At 45.8% G+C, this 15,056-nt stretch overlaps 1 pseudogene; it reads right to left on the bottom strand.

Annotated features, from left to right (window-relative positions):
• Window positions 1-9,811: 9,811 nt before the first annotated feature.
• Window positions 9,812-9,965, bottom strand: LOC138286333 (5.8S ribosomal RNA; annotated as a pseudogene).
• Between the last annotated feature and the right edge of the window lie 5,091 nt (window positions 9,966-15,056).

Below are 15,056 nucleotides of genomic sequence, written 5' to 3'. Positions count from 1 at the left end.
CCTGTCAAGCACCGCTCCGCTGGGCCCTTCCTGTCAAGCACCGCTCCGCTGGGCCCTTCATCTCAAGCACCGCTCCGCTGGGCCCTTCATCTCAAGCACCGCTCTGCTGGGCCCTTCATCTCAAGCACCGCTCCGCTGGGCCCTTCCTGTCAAGCACCGCTCCGCTGGGCCCTTCATCTCAAGTACCGCTCCGCTGGCCCTTCCTGTCAAGCACCGCTCCGCTGGGCCCTTCCTGTCAAGCACCCCTCCGCTGGGCCCTTCATCTCAAGCACCGCTCCGCTGGGCCCTTCCTGTCAAGCACCGCTCCGCTGGGCCCTTCATCTCAAGCACCGCTCCGCTGGGCCCTTCATCTCAAGCACCGCTCCGCTGGGCCCTTCCTGTCAAGCACCACTCCGCTGGGCCCTTCATCTCAAGCACCGCTCCGCTGGGCCCTTCATCTCAAGCACCGCTGGCCCATTGGCAGGGCAGGATCTGTGTCGGCCAGGGCTTCACGAAGCACTCTGGGCACCATGCCTCCTCCAGAACCAGTGGAGTCTGTAATCCACTTGATGGACTGTGGCTTTGCACTCCCCGGGATGGATCAGTGGGCAAGCCACCCACTGTAGAGACTTGAGAGACTGTGGCTTTGCACTTCCCAGGATGGTACAGTGGGCAACCCACCCACTGTAGAGACTTGTAAGACTGTGGCTTTGCACTCCCCAGGATGGTACAGTGGTCATGGAGGCCCCTCGTGGTTCTGGCGTCGTGGACTCAACTGGCTGAGGTGCCCCCCTTCCCTTCACCCTGAGGTGCCTGTAGTTTTACTATCTGATGCCCCTGCAGTGTTCTCTCCAATGGAATCGGGTCTCGTGTGTGAGCTTTGACCATGTGTTAAGGCCCATTGGCCCACGAACAATGGATGATAGCCAATATGGCCCGGACTTTTGACCTATGTATATATTGTTCATGATGTAATATATTTTATTTATATATTTCATATTTCACTTAACTTCAATTATACTATAATATACTTCATTTTTAATGATCATTTTATTTTGTCTTTGCATTCTTCCGGGGGGGGTTGGGGGTTGTCACTCTGACTTGTTGCTCTGCATTGATGTGTGTGTTGTAGTGGGTGAGGGTGGGGGTGGGTGTGTGGCGTATGTGTGTCCCCGTAATTTTTTGCCTCACCCCTCCCCTGTGTCGTAGGTGCAGTACTCACCGTTGTCTTCTGCGCCGGCGTTCGTGCTCCTGGTAGAGGAGCAGGTAGACAATAGCTGGTAGGATGTGTAGTTCGGGTTCCATGCTGTCCAGATTCCTTGTGGAGTGTGTAGAGGTGAGCGTTTTCCCGTTCGAAGTCTGTTTCGGCCGTGTTTTTATCGGCGGAGCTCCCGCCCCGGAAAAGGTGGCGGATTGGTGACTTGTGATAGGGTGGGCAGTACATTGTCTGCCACCTGTCTGTTGGCGGTGACCGCCGCGCTGCTTGTCTGTACTGCTGTGGCGGTCGGAGTGTTAAAGTGGCGGGATGTGTTGGCGGTTCCCGCAGAGTCGGAATTCCATTTTTTGGGCCGCCTGCCTGTTTGCGGGTTGGCCGCTGCTTTTACACCGACCGCTAGGGTTGGAATGACCCCCTTAGTGTTTCTGTCACTGTAGCTGGAAAACGGAATATGCAGTCCAGACATTCATGTATGGGCGCAAATAGTTAATAGTCAATTTAGCAAAAAGTGTTTGTGTCTGTTTGTCTTTTGAGACTATTATATTGAGTTCCAATGATTTGTAATTGGCTCCCTTATGCTCGCAGTTCTTTCTGCTCTTTATTTACTAGAAACTTAAGTCTTGGTTGTCAGTTTCCCTCTACTTTTACCTGTATTCTCTCGGTTACTGAGATTATTTTTTTACCATTAGTAGTTCTAATTTAGGTTGATATTGTTAATGTACCATTTACTCGGTCAGGAGACATTTGGTTAGTTTGTTGAGCCTCTCCTTGTGTTCATCCATCTTCGTCTTCTTTATTTCACACTACAGGAGGTATTGTTTCCTTGTGCATCACATTCCCCAATGCATTTTGGCCAAATATCTGCAGTTTAGGGAGGGTCTAATAATTTGATGGGTCTATACTCTTTCAGACGTAAGAGCAGTCGTGGCTTGTGGGTGTTAAAAGGGGGGTGGCGCACGTGGGGGGAAACAGGGGTGGTAGCGGGGTTGAGAAAATATTAATACAGTTAAAAAAATAAACTTACCTGAACGCTGCGCTTCTCTGCTGGCTGCAGGCAGGTAAAGGCTCCCAGCCTGCCCTGAGGCCAATCCTGACACTGGTTTTTGTGTACATTGGATTAGTTCCGAAAATATGGATTGGTCTCTACTGATACTAAATCCTTGGCATGTGAAACAAGGTGCTTTTTTGTGTTTCTAATGTGTCTAAAATGCATAGAGCACCAATAGTGATTGAAACCCCATTAATGTCTGTATTTATTTGGTACTTGCATAACGTAAACTTTGCCAAAAGGCAGTGGAGCACTGTACAGTGTTGAAGGCAAAGATATAGTCAACAAGTGATTGGAATGGTTTTTAGGATCTCAGAGCAGAAGTGGGCTATTAACTGCATCATGATGTAGTGTTTAGTATTTCCTAAATTGTAGTGGGGGTTGAGATGGACCTAAAGGACAGAGGGGTGGAACTGAGTGCCAAGTTCGAGAAGGGTAGTTGCCATGATTTTCTTATTTGCATGTATTTGCCTCCAGTGTGATGGTATCCTAGGTGCGGGTGTGCAGACAGCCAGTGAAGATGATGGGCTTCACAGCCAGAAAGGCAGGGATTGCTCACCAAGATGGCTTTGTAAGTGATGGAGCTGATTTTAAAGATGATGCAGGCCAGCAAGGGGAATCAATGGAGTTCCATAAGATTGAGGGTCATGTAATCATATTTCTTCAGGCCCTCGTTCAGATGTACTGTGAGTTTGGGTTGCAAGACAATGGGTACATGGCCACCATCCAGATATGAGGATATGAGATCTTGAACAGCAATCCTGAAGTTGTTCTCTCAGAAGAATGGTTTGGATTTATTTAGCAGACGGAGCTGGTAGCAATCCATTTTTTGTTTTCTTGGCAATGGGTTGATTCGTGGTGTGTGTTGAGGGTGAATCCAAATGACCTGGCATTAATGAAACTTGGAGTTTGAATCCTTCAGGTTCATGTCATTCAGTCAGGATTGAACAATATGTTGCTCTTTTTTTCTGAATAGTTGGAATTCTGGCTTGTTGAGGTTCAGGTAAGTGTGGGACATGTAAATCTGGATTAGGTCCAGGAAGTGTTTGAGGCATAGGATATCTGCTGCAAAGCTGATTTTCAAGTTGAGTTGGCATCATAGGAATAGTAGCAAATGTTGAGGCGGCTGTTACATTTTGGTAGAGCCCCTTAGTGGTTGAAGATGACAGGAGACAGGGTGTTACCCTAGTGTCCTTTGTTCATGACCATAGTCTTCTGGAACCTGGAGGTACCTAGTTAAACAAACTAGTGATGGTTGAATATGTAGAAGGAGACACAGTGAAGGATGTTATTAGTAAAAACCTATTCATGAGTTCATGGTGTGGTTGAGGGTGGGATGGTCGAACACCTTGAAGGTAATGGAGAGGTCCAGCAGTATCAGGAGGCAAGGTTCATCTGTATCCTATGGTCAGGAGGGTGTTGTCTAGAATTTGGAAGGTAGCCGTCTCCCTGCTGTGGCATGACCTGAACCCAGATTGGTAGTCATGTAGAGATTGTTGATGTTTATGCTATCCTAGATTTGGGAATATGCTGCTTTTATGATGATCTTGCCCTTGAAATGTCAGTGGGTGATAGCCTGGTAAATTGTGAGGTCATCCGCCTGGTACAGTATTCTTCAGGAGTGGAAGGGGCTGGCCCATCTTCAGAGCTCCTGAAAAGATGCCTTGAGGGATGGTGGCATTGACAAAGATGTGTAATGGTGTGAGTGTTTCTCCAGGAAATACTTCCATGGAGGATAAAGGTAAGGCATGTTTTTTATTTTCTTTGAAGGAGGTATGTCAGCGAGTTCTGTGAGAAACGAGTTTGAAAGATGACCACTGCAGGATGCTACATGAAGGTGTGGGTCTAACAGGATAATTACGCTTGGTGCTGTCAATGTGCTGTCAGCTTTTCTGTAATTTTCACTGAAAAAAAGGGTAGCCAGGCAGATGAATAATGCACTGCTTGAATGTCCTGAAGAGCGTTCCGCTTCTGTTGGCAACTTTATTGATAATGTTGGTATAGTACCTGGCTTTGGCTGAAATTACAAGTTTTGTGGAGTGACTGAAGTAGCAAAAACTGATCAGGGGCTTTGTTTCTCTACCATTTTATTTCCTGTTTGTGAATGGCATGTTTGTTGTTAGTGAGGTCTTTGGAGTACCAGGGTACTGAAGTTTCAGCTTTGAATTGTGTGATATAGTTGGATCACACATGGTTTTTCAGAAGAGCATTGAAGTGTCACCATGCAGTGTAATGACTACTCATCAGTTTAAAAAGGAGAAGAGCTAAAGTGAGTGTGTGTGTTGAAAAAAGCATGTCTATTAGTGATTGAAATATCAAGTGCAGTTAAAGTCTGATCTACGTGATATATATATTTTTTCAGTAGACTTGAAAACATTTATGATATGTAAAGCAAGCAAATACATTTTATTTTTCTTTGAAGGAAATAGAGGTGTATAACTATCTTTAAACAGACATTCATTGTTTTGCAACTAGTACATAGTACAACTGTATGGTGCTGTAAAAGATTTGTGAAGATTTATAATGCATTAGTGCAGAATCTGTGCTTTGTCATGAGACTGAAATACACAAGAATATGAAAGCATGCTATGGGAACTAATAATTGGAAAATGTGACACACTCATTTCTGTAGAAGGGATACTAATTGATCCCTGCTCAGTATACTATCACACCAAAGAAATATCAAGTTTATGGTCTGGTGGAGAGTAATGTAACATATGGGTGAAGTTGGGGAAGTTCTGGAGGTGTCCACCATAGTCTTGGAAGTTTGAGGTTTTTTTTCATCTGATTTGCCTAAAACAAAGTTTAAATCTTACTGATCATTGGTTACCAATTTCAGAGAGGATAGATGCAAATTTTATGTTAAAAGAATCAAGTGATGGCAAAGTAACTAAATAAATGTATTTCACTGGATCCTTCTCTTGTACTAACATGTAAAGCTGATATAAGTGCTGAGATCTGAATTGACATTAGCACTCTAAATATAAATATATTGTTGATATTAAGTAACGGTAGGATGGATCTGGTTATAAAATTACACCCAGAAATTAGACACCTCATAACATTCATGACAACGGAAGGGTTACTGTAGTTGATGAAGATGCCCTTTGAGTTTCTATCTGCTTCACTAGTGCTTTAGCATGGCATATACGGTCTTTTAGTAGCATTGAAGCATAGATATTTTTTTGTATCATGGATAATATCTTGGTCTGTAGCCAAGACGAGTGAAGTAATGTACATGAGTTTTGAACCCATTTGAACAACTGAAAAAATATGTCTTTACCAGTAATGTGAGAGAAATACAAGTCATTTATAAGGCAAATTACTTTCCTTGGCCATAGAGTTTACCAATGTGACTTTACAGCAAGGGAATATTTAGTCAATAATATAATTGAAGAATCCCAAGATAGTGAACAACTGATGTCTATTTCAGGAGTGTGCTAATATTATTTTAAGTATGTTCCTTGTTTTGGTGATAAGATGTTTGTAGTAGGCAAGCTCTTGAAGAAAGGTGTATACTAGGTGTCAGGGAAGAGCAACAAGTAAATGTGGAAAGGGGACAAAAATCATTTGTTGTGAACAAAACTAATATTATCAAACCTCCAACTCTGTGATCAGCTTACATAAGGCGAAATAGTGTTATTACCATTGGGAATAAAAGCTCTGGTTTGGGAATCATGCTGTGTCACGTGAGTAGGAGAACTGTTTAGTGTGTGATATTGCACGTGGTGTGAGGAAGCTTCCCACAGTCCACACTCAGTCACTCAGTCACTCCCACCAGCCTGGCAGCACAGGAACCCCCAAGGGGGGCATGGATACCTACGGACAGAAACAAATGTGTGGCTCAGAAGATTACTTTCAATACATTGCAGCAAGGTAGCTGTTCTGCTCCTTACAAAATCCTGACCAAAAAACACAACATCTGATTAAACATAAGGTGCCTAATGAACTTGTGGTGCACTAAAAGCGATGGAGGTGGCCCCTTCCCGTCTGAGATCAACACACCAACCCAGAGGTTGGCTAACCCAGGCTGACAGGCACCACAGAAATGCAGCATTGTTATGGTTTTGGGAGCGATTCTGAATTAGAGACATTCACAGATCCTACAGAAGGCAGCCTCGCCCTATTGGATCCTCAGCCAGGCACATACCCCAAGTGTCCAAAACTGCAGCTTCTCTTGTACTGAAGAGGATTATTATTTATAACAACACATCATCAGTAGAGAAAGCTAACCTGTCTCACAATGGTCTAAACCCAGCTCACGTTCCCTATTAATGGGTGAACAATCCAGCACTTTGTGAATTTAGCTTCACAATGACAGAATGAGCCAACATTGAAGGATCAAAAAGCAATGTCACTATGAACGTTTGGCCGTCACAAGCCAGTTATCCCTGTGGTAACTTTTCTGATGCCTCCTGGATGAAATCCAAAAGTCAAAAGGAGTTTGAGACCTGGTTTCAGAGTCTGTGTCCATACTGAAAATTGAGATCAAGTGAGCTATTGCATTTCCACTCTGGTATATGACCCCTGTCAATCTCTCAACCTGCTATTGTCCCCAGAGCAGGTCACACCCCACAGGGCTCGCCCCCACACTTCACCCAGCAAGTGAAAAAACAAAAGTAGTGATATTTCACCAGTGGCCCCAGAGCCTCACACGTATCCTACATCTCTCATGTCTCTTCACAGAGACAGATTAGAGAACTCTTTAACAGGGCTTCTTCCCCATCCTAACAGCAATTTCCTTAGCTGTTGTTTTACTAGATAATAAGTAGAGAAAAATGGGAATCTCTTTCATCTATTCATGCACACCACCAATTAGATTACAAGACATTTGACTACTTAAACAAAGTCATACTTACTCCTGCTGTTTACTCGTGCTAAATTTCTTCACCTTGACATTCAGAGCACTGGGCAGAAATCACATCACATCAATACTTGCCTTGGGCCTTTGAAATGCTTTGTTTTAGTTAAACATTCAGATTCCCCTGGTCTGCACCAGTCGTAAATCAGCTGCTAAGTGGTGGCCGAAGCAGAACAGAGGCCACATCCTGGCCAGATGCATGGAAGAAGCAACCACTGCAGCTGCAGCAATCCACAGGAAGAGCCCACATGGGTCCTGATTCACTGCTGCCCCGGGGGCAATGCTTCTTCCAGCTGCGGCAAACCCCCAGCTCAACTGATCCAGCCCTTAGAGTCAATTTTTGTCCCGAAGTTACAGACTGGCTTGCTGACTTCCTTGACCTTCATTGTTCCAACATACTAGAGGTTGTTCACCTTGACGACTTGCTGAGGATATTGATATGGCCCAGGATGAGATTTACACCATCTCCCCTGGATTTTCAATTACCAGTGAGAGCTCATTAGATGCCACTGAAACTGCAGTGGTTTCCAAGGCTCTAACCCCTCAACATAACTTTCCCAGGGGTTCCTCCTGGCGTCTCTGGGATTGTTTGTGTTATCACTGAATGCAACAAGGGCACCCATCTTGGCACCTATGGGTTTAGGGATATGAACTCTCTTCTGATCAGCAGAGAGCAATGGGAGGTATTGCCCATCCCTTCAAAACACAGCTTGTCCATCTCTTAGGACCAACTGATCCACGTTCAACTGCTGTTCACATGCAGCCCTTCTGCACTTAGGCTTTCAAAGTTACTGTCTGAATATTAGCTACTACCACCAAAATCTGCATCTGTGGCGGATCTACAAAGGCTCTCAGCCCAGGCTTCCATGTGCACTACAATGGCCCTTCTATTCAAAATGGCTTAGTCCCTGCAGCTCTTAGCTCCTGTGACAGCAATGAATGGGCTCCAGAGTAATCTATTTTCGGGTAGTTGATTCAGAAACACGTTGTCTGGGGTCTGATGAGCATGGGCATCATACGCCTTAACCTACGTTCGATGCCCTGCATCACTCCAGAGAATAGTTTGAGATTGTTTCAACTCCAAGGGCCAGATGTAGGTAAAACCGGCATTGCGACTCGCAATTTGCAAGTCAATGCCGGATGCAGGATGGTGACCCTGACACCATCTGCAAATCGCAAGGGGGTCGACATGAATATTCATGAGGTGGGTCGCAATTTGCGACCCCCTTGCAATTCGCAGCACTCACAGAGATGGTGGCCTGCTGGAGACAGCAGAGCACCATGTCTGTGGCTGCTTTTTAATAAAGCAGTTCTTTTTTTTATATTGCAGCTCGTTTTCCTTAAAGGAAAACGAGTTGCAATACACTCGAAAAAATGAAACGTTTTTGTTTCATTTTTTTCAGAGCCATTCACAAAGGGTAAAGGGTCCCATGGGGACCCCTTCCCTTTTGCGAATGGGTTAGCACCCATTTGAAATGGGTGCTAACTGCGAATTGCTTTGCGACGGTGTTCGCGGTCACAAAGCAATTCTACATCGCGATGCGAATAGCAAATAGGAAGGGGAACACCCCTTCCTATTTGCAAGTCACATTCCCATTTTGCGAGTCGATAACCAGGTTACCGACTCGCAAAATGGGAATGAGCATCGCGATGTGCGTTTTGCATGGTGCAAACAGCGAAATTCGCTGTTTGCACAATGCAAAACGCTTGCTACATCTGGCCCCTAGACTTCTAATAATGCACTTTACCAGATAAAACTGGTGTTTTTGAGTGTCAGCTTTCCTGAGGAAAACTCCGGAGAAAGCCATCTACCAGATGGTTTGATTCGTTTTTCGCCCTTATGACCAGGTAGGATGACCAATTTGCTTATCAGGACCACTACGGACCTCCACAAGAGTTTTCTCTCACTCCACCCTGCCCAGACATTTCTCACCATCTTTCGAGTACTATCACAGAGAAAGAGGGGGAGGTGGCCCAGTGGCGTGCCCACTGCAAGGCCACAGTGGGATCCCACCACAGCTGGCTTGCAGTGCCCATCACCTTCATTCTTGATTAGAAGGAGTTGGGGCCCTTTGAACAATACGAGGGAGTGGGTCTTCGGTATGCCACATATCCTGCACCCACTGACTGACAGAGTTATGGCGCTGGGCTCTTCCTTCTCTCACAGTTACAGAGGGAAATCTAATTTGTTTCTTTTTCTCTAACAATATGCTTGAATTTGTAAGGTTGTCATGTCTTATCAGAGATTGTAGTCAGAATCAATCTAATTCTCTGGGCTGCAAAAGGGGGAAGGCCATTTTTCACAGGGAGGGTCAGGGCAAGACACACTTTCCGAGATCAGACAGAGAAACCAGAAGGGGCAAGCATGGAAACTAGCATTTGAAGGCTGGCAAGTGGCCTTCCTAGACACAGAAGTGGATGGCCAAAGCAGTGTGCATAGGCAATTGTGGGACACCACAGACAGCTATGTTCAGCACACAGTCAGGCACACTGGACTTTATAGGCCTGGGGCACACCGGGAATCCACTCACCCCAACACATTGGGGAAGGCCAGGTGTGCAATTGCATATCGCTGCAAAGGGACCAGGGGTAGTGGGGCCTTGAGATGGGTGATCAGTGGTGTGACCTTGGGAGGACGAAGGGGCAGACCACACTGCAGCAGCCCCAACCACACACTGGGAGAGCCACAGGGCAATTGACATTCAAGAGGCCCTCAGACAGGCATAGCCCTAGGAGGAACCCCAGGCCACAAGCTGCGTTTGAAGTGTCGATGAGCAGTGTGTCCTGAAATTCACACTAATTCTCACAGCTAGCTGTGTACTTCAACAATGCATAAACAGAGTGATCCACCGCCAAGAATCAGAGGCAATCTTTGCAATGGTATGCTGGCCTGCGGGTGCAGGAGAGGTGGATTGTGAGTCAGCACTGATAGTCCACAGCCAATGCAGTGAGACAGTCGACCACCCCGTCAGGCTTAGCCTTTAGAAGTCAGACTCCACGATTTATAGAGTGTTTCCAGATGCTCTGCATGGGAGTTCCACACCACCACCACAGAAGGAGGGGGAGAGGCTCCCATTGGAGCAGAGGCAGGCAGCTCCACCACTGACCCTTCTGGACAGGACTAGACAGCTCTTGAAACCCCAGCCTGGCCCCACAGGATTAGGCCTCACCTGCATATCAGCCATCCATCATTCACTGGGGCCAGTGGAAGCCAGGACTCAACCCCTGCACATTGAAAGTCCCCAGCTTATGTGGCATCCCCAAACTATGCAGACTGGTTGGGGTCCCCCTTTGTCCTTGTCGAAGGCACCTAGTGGAGAAAAGCCAGGTGCCTCCACACAGTCAAAGCGACTCACCCTCTTCCGGTACATACATAGATGCTCGTGTGGTTGGTGGCACCTTCTCCTCCCACCCCTCCAAGTAGTTCACACTGGCTTCTAGGGGCATGGCATCTCCACCAAGAGGATCCTGGGTTCCCTCTCAGCCCCAGCTCCTTTTCATCCAGGAAGCCCTGCCAACTAAAACAGTCACTCAAAACCAAATGGACTGGGATCGGGCATGAGGGGGCCCAGGTTGCAGGGCTTTTATGGAGTTCTAGCCTGGGGAGGCACTGTAATTTGGTTGCCCCAGGTGCATCCTGGGTGCACATGAGTTCCGTCTTAAGAGGGATGTCTCTTACATCATGCCTTGACCAGAGTGGCCCCGGGCATCACCCACCACAGTCCCTCACATGTTGGATGGGTCCTATCAAGTAGAGAAGCCCATCCTGTGCCCAGTCCTCAACCAAGTGTCCAGTGGCCTTAAACTGCTCCTCTCGCCAGAGTGCACAAGGAAATACACTGTCCCTGAGCCGGCTGTCCTCCATGAGGTTGTCAGTTTCACATCCCTGCCTGCTCTCACAGAAGTAAGGCTCGGCACAAAGACCCATCCGTCAGGGCTGGAAGGTAACCACAGACTCAGGCCCTCACTGGCCCCACCCTGGTGACATTGATTGGATGACAAGGGGCTTCTGAATACCCTTCCTTACTCTTCCAGAGCAAGGCTACTCCCCTTTCTTGTAATCCATGTCCAATGAGTGACAGAGGGGGCCATTAGAAAAAATGCACCACCATGACTAGCCCAAGCTCTGACTCGGAACCGGTCAGAGCTTTTTATTTTGAACAAGCAGGGAATCCTCATATGCCTTCGATCCCCCTTCCAAGTAACATGGTGAGACACAGAATGGAGCCCATGGTTGGAGTCTCCCACCTCTGGGACCAACGGAGCTCTGACTCTGGGCCCAGTCAGAGCTTCTTATCCCAAGCAAGCAGAAGAGGCCTTCTCAGGGCTGCGGATCCCTGTCCTGACCACTTTGAGACTCAATGGGCTGGGGAATGGATCCCACGATAGGGGCTTCCATCGTAGGGCCAGTCAGAGTTCTGACCGAGGACCCGGTTACAACTTCTGAGCCCCTGCAAGCAGGGGAGACCTCTGAAGGCCTGAGGGACCCTGTCTCAGGTAATTTGTGACATGCAGGGCCAAAGAAGGAAGCCAGGGCCAGCCGGAACTCTGATCCAGGACTCAGTCAGAGCTTTTGAAACTAAGCAAGCAAGGAGCACCTGCCCGAGCCTGCAAAGCCCAATCTGTGGAACTTTCAAACATGGCAGGCTGGAGAACAGAGCCCAGGGTCTGAGAATCCCAACCCAGGACCCACCCTGGGCTCATCGTTTCATATCCCAGGCAAGCAGTGGAGGCCTTCTCAGGTCTGCAGGTCTCTGTCGCTGGCATTTTAAGACCGACGGGCCGAAGAATTCAACCCAGGATAGGGGCTGCCAACCCAGGGACCACCAGGGCGTTAACGTGAGGCCTGGTCACAGCTAATTTACATTGGAAATCAGGGGAGTCCTCCTCAGGCCAACTGGTCCCTGTTCTTGGTACTTTGCAACATGTTACACAGAAACCAGGCCCCCGAGGTCCTCACACATAGCACGCTAGAGCACTACTCATTTTTGTAATCCATGCGAGTGACAAAGGGAGATTTTTGAGAAAATATATCCAGCCTCCTGGAGCCCTGGTTGGGCTTGAAGTTTCACATGAACCTTTACTGGGACTTCCACGACAGCTCATGATTCTGAACACTGAGTCAAACCATCCGCTGGACACTCAGTTAAACCACCAGTCCACTCAGGAGTGATATAAGCCTAATCTCTAGAAACAATGTTAGATCACAAGAACTTTTTATGATTGCACCAAGTATGGGTTTCCTTAATTGCCAGCACACCACCTAGGTTGTCAGGGTACTAAGAAGTGTGGGAGGATGATATTATGTTAAACACTGTGGGAGAGGAAGAGTAAAGAGCTGAAAGCAGGGTGCCTGGGGCCAAATGGTAGGGTATCTGACCCTTGCCCTAAGCGATTTCCAGACTGTAATTAAGAGATGGGAAGATGCCACAGGATGATGCCCATAACCCTCCATCCTTTACCTGGAAGTCGTGGCTAGACATGTGGGCAGATTACCCTTAGTGGAAAGGTTAAGGGTCTGTAGTGGCATATGGGAAGATCAGCTCTCTAAATTTGGTTACTGTGACGGCTCAATAGCAGGGGTAAGTGGGAGGGGAGCAGAAAGAGGGAAGGCCCAGGCTAGCTGGAACATTCAAACCCAACCGCAATTGTTTCACCATCAACGTTACTCACTCACTGAGAGATGTCCATGCATGTATACATCTGTAGGAGTGTGCAAGCATTTGTTTGGCAATGTTTTGTGATGTTCTAAAAAACACTTTACATTTTCAATGTTTGCGATGTTTTTCAATTTGTCACATATTTGACATTTCTTTTGCATGTGTCCATAGTTAACACTAATCCAATTGTTCTGCTGAGCACTTATTTCACAGACATTAGTTTGTATTTCTTTCTCCTGTACGAGACCATAGTTTAACAAAAAATGAAAAATAAACTTGTAGAGAAAGTCCATGCATACATTTCCATTTTAGTTGGGTCAGATTAGAATGAACGTTATTTTGCTATGTGATCAAAAGTATATCCCTATAAAAGCCTTGGTGATATGAGGTATGACAGTACAGTTTTTATGAATAAGAACACCAAGATTCTTTTTGCCAGTACGTTTTTGCGAAGGAGCTAAACTGGACGAATAGCCCTTTGGCAACCCCAAATGACAGCTGGAACTAAAAACAATCATCTTATTTTTGCGGGGATTTAGCTGTCATTCATTAATGCATTTAAGACAAACATTTTGTTATGTCTGCCCTAAAGGAGGTATACATGTTTGCAGTGCATAAGACCTGGGTGTCATATCTAAAGTTGCATAGATTTATTTTATAGCAAAGTATCATTTTGATAGGTGGATGCAGATGTTAAAAAAGAGAGGCAACAGGGCAGAGCTCTGTGATAAATTACGGGTCACAGATTAAACTGAAGGCAAACGCAATGCAAATGACACTGATCGAGGTTAAGACATCAAACATATTTGCTCCAAAATAGGACTGAGCCAGACAGCTTTCCTCAGCCAGCCAGGTTAACACAGTGCAATGATACACTGTGAAAGGTTACCAAGAAGTCCTAAACTACAAAGGCTTCTGCATTCAAATGGTTTGTTTACTTTTTTTTTTATTGACAGTTCACCACTATGCCTCTTCTAGCGCATAAACTAGTGTTTAAAGGGTAAATAATGTCCTGAATCTCTAGGAGAGCCTACAAATAAGCCAACATATTTGATTGTCTTGATACAGGAAGTTTGGTAGATGCCTAAAGTTTTTAGGTCCCCCGTTTCCAGAGAAAGTATCTTTAGTAATGGTCTGACAACTGACCATTTAAAGGTAAAGGAACCTACTTTAGAAACACAGGAGGCATTGGATGCATGCAAGACCATCTTATCCACTAATGCAATAGCAAATGATAACTATGGAATTGTCTAAGGGGTCAGTGGGTACCCAGAGCATGTTTCTTCATAACTAATGTTTGCGGTGCAAGAGGCCGAACTGAGGTATAAGACCATGTGGAGATACGTCTACATGACCAACATTCGGAGAGATGAACATCAGGTAGTCTCTGTTCCCAATATTTGCAAAATGTGACTTATAAAAGATTTGGATTCTCCCAGTAAATAATTTCAGTGAGGCTGCCCCACTAAAACTGAGAAGGAATTATAACTTGAAGCAGAGCTCTGGTATTGTGCAATTTGTTCATGTGTGGTAATGGAGTGCCTATGTTGCAATTCTGTTTATTCTTGCTTTTAGAGCAGACATACACAGTCTTAAATGGTTCACTATTGATGTTCCTCATTACAAGACTTCTCCATTTTCTCTCAGATGTTCTCAAAGCCCTGTTTTGCTCTTTATAGGTGGCAGAGTACCCCTCTGCTTTTTATTTGGTAAATCTTAGACAATGTAAGTGGGGACCAAAGTGGTTGGAGCAGCCGAAAAAGTTATACGGTTGGTGGTTACAGGCAAGCCATGTTGTTTCTATAGTTGCCTAAAGCAGAGATATTGTCATCACATTTACGAATAAAAGTGTTCAGGGAAAGCCATGTTATTTGCTAACACACCTTTCTGTATGGCTGAGCTTTAGGGTGCCATTGATTTGAGTGGGAGGGGGGTGAGGGCGAACAATAAGGATGGATCATCAGATTGAGTGATGAGATAACTATCATTTCCTGCAGAAAATACCATGCCAAGAGTAAAACTGGCCTAGAGAGGAAGGTGGATAAGGACATGTTGAAAGTTTTTTTTTGCATTATACAGAGGATAATAATTCCAACCAACTTGGACCTCTTCAGAATGAGCTACGAGATGTTTCATCCTGCTAAATTATCAGCCCCATATAATAAGTAATACAAATAAGTGAAGTAGACACAGTCAAATTGTGTAGTGTACGCGATATTCTGATGGAATTATTGTAAAGGTGAAAAAGACACTTTTATATATACAGCTCTGGGTCACATCACATTATTTCTT

This window comes from Pleurodeles waltl, chromosome 3_1 (genome assembly GCF_031143425.1).
Source record: "Pleurodeles waltl isolate 20211129_DDA chromosome 3_1, aPleWal1.hap1.20221129, whole genome shotgun sequence".
Classification (NCBI taxonomy): Eukaryota; Metazoa; Chordata; class Amphibia; order Caudata; family Salamandridae; genus Pleurodeles; species Pleurodeles waltl.
This window is presented reverse-complemented; position numbering and strand designations above follow the sequence as displayed.